Raw genomic sequence first — 2,286 nt, forward strand, 5'->3', positions numbered from 1 at the left:
TTTCTGCGCATACATCTGAAGCGCATGCAACCAGACTTTCCGCTTTTTTGTGCATGGATGAATAAATACAGACAAAATTACTTCAAAATGCGCGGGTGAATATCCTAGTAAACACAGTCGGATAGGCATATGTCTTAACGTAAATAGTTGAGAAAGAAAAGGCATGTGTATCAGTAGTTAAATCCGTGCTTGTATTTATTTTCTGCTATTGCTTGTAATTTGGTTATCTGTAGAAACGATTTTAGCACTGAGCCCATAGTAGCAGCCAGAATTGTTTTTTCAATTGTTTATTTTCTTTATTATTAAAAAAAAAATGTGTAGGCCTATTATATATATACTCCTGTAACGAATCGATTTGTAATCGTATCGTAGAATTTTTTTTAGGTATGGCAAATATCGTATCGCTGGGTATGAGAATCGATATCGTATCGTATCGTGATGTTCCTCGCTCCTCTGACATACTGCAGTTGAACTGATCCGCACTGGCTGTGAACACACTCAGCTGCTCAGTGTGACCTGTGTTTCTGATAGAGACGGATCTCTGTTCCTCGCTCCTCTGACATACTGCAGCTGAACTGATCCGCACTGGCTGTGAACACACTCAGCTGCTCAGTGTGACCTGTGTTTCTGTGAGAGACGGATCTCTGTTCCTCGCTCCTTTGACATACTGCAGCTGAACTGATCTGCACTGGCTGAGAACACACTCAGCTGCTCAGTGTCACCTGTGTTTCTGTGAGAGACGGATCTCTGTTCCTCGCTCCTCTGACATACTGCAGCTGAACTGATCCGCACTGGCTGAGAACACACTCAGCTGCTCAGTGTCACCTGTGTTTCTGTGAGAGACGGATCTCTGTTCCTCGCTCCTCTGACATACTGCAGCTGAACTGATCCGCACTGGCTGAGAACACACTCAGCTGCTCAGTGTCACCTGTGATTCTGATAGAGACGGATCTCTGTTCCTCGCTCCTCTGGCATAGTGCAGCTGAACTGATCTGCACTGGCTGTGAACACAGCTGCTCAGTGTCACCTGTGTTTCTGTGAGAGACGGATCTCTGTTCCTCGCTCCTCTGACATACTGCAGCTGAACTGATCCGCACTGGCTGAGAACACACTCAGCTGCTCAGTGTCACCTGTGTTTCTTTCTGAGACGGATCTCTGTTCCTCGCTCCTCTGACAAATTGCAGCTGAACTGATCCGCACTGGCTGAGAACACACTCAGCTGCTCAGTGTCACCTGTGTTTCTGTGAGAGACGGATCTCTGTTCCTCGCTCCTCTGACATACTGCAGCTGAACTGATCCGCACTGGCTGTGAACACACTCAGCTGCTCAGCGTCACCTGTGTTTCTGTGAGAGACGGATCTCTGTTCCTCGCTCCTCTGACATACTGCAGCTGAACTGATCCGCACTGGCTGTGAACACACTCAGCTGCTCAGCGTCACCTGTGTTTCTGTGAGAGACGGATCTCTGTTCCTCGCTCCTCTGACATACTGCAGCTGAACTGATCCGCACTGGCTGTGAACACACTCAGCTGCTCAGCGTCACCTGTGTTTCTGTGAGAGACGGATCTCTGTTCCTCGCTCCTCTGACATACTGCAGCTGAACTGATCCGCACTGGCTGTGAACACACTCAGCTGCTCAGCGTCACCTGTGTTTCTGTGAGAGACGGATCTCTGTTCCTCGCTCCTCTGACATACTGCAGCTGAACTGATCCGCACTGGCTGTGAACACACTCAGCTGCTCAGCGTCACCTGTGTTTCTGTGAGAGACGGATCTCTGTTCCTCGCTCCTCTGACATACTGCAGCTGAACTGATCCGCACTGGCTGAGAACACACTCAGCTGCTCAGTGTCACCTGTGTTTCTGTGAGAGACGGATCTCTGTTCCTTGCTCCTCTGACATACTGCAGCTGAACTGATCTGCACTGGCTGTCAACACACTCAGCTGCTCAGTGTCACCTGTGTTTCTGATAGAGACAGATCTCTGTTCCTCGCTCCTCTGACATACTGCAGCTGAACTGATCTGCACTGGCTGTGAACACACTCAGCTGCTCAGTGTCACCTGCAGATGAACAACATCACACTTATTCAGGAACATCAAGAAGAAACCAGAGTCACACAAAATCACTCCAGAAAATCAACCAATTACAGCCATATATTACACTGTAGCACACAAAGATCTCAATAATTTCAGATCCTCTAATGACGCACGGCTCTAATTACAAGTTCAGGAAATAGATATTAGCCAAGTTTGTTCCCTGTTGTGTTGCAGTTTATTATTTATCAGCCTA

General features: G+C 47.8%; 1 long non-coding RNA gene across 1 annotated transcript; it reads right to left on the bottom strand.

Moving 5' to 3' along the window:
- Positions 1–449: 449 nt before the first annotated feature.
- LOC107751609 (uncharacterized) lies at positions 450–2,057 on the bottom strand. Its single transcript, XR_001641276.1, has 3 exons — positions 1,440–2,057; positions 1,028–1,130; positions 450–928 (listed from the first exon to the last, which is right to left on the bottom strand). It is a non-coding gene; the product is annotated as an uncharacterized LOC107751609 (long non-coding RNA).
- Positions 2,058–2,286: the final 229 nt, after the last annotated feature.

The sequence above is a fragment of the Sinocyclocheilus rhinocerous genome, unplaced genomic scaffold (genome assembly GCF_001515625.1).
Source record: "Sinocyclocheilus rhinocerous isolate Xijiao unplaced genomic scaffold, SAMN03320098_v1.1 scaffold3155, whole genome shotgun sequence".
Lineage (NCBI taxonomy): Eukaryota > Metazoa > Chordata > Actinopteri > Cypriniformes > Cyprinidae > Sinocyclocheilus > Sinocyclocheilus rhinocerous.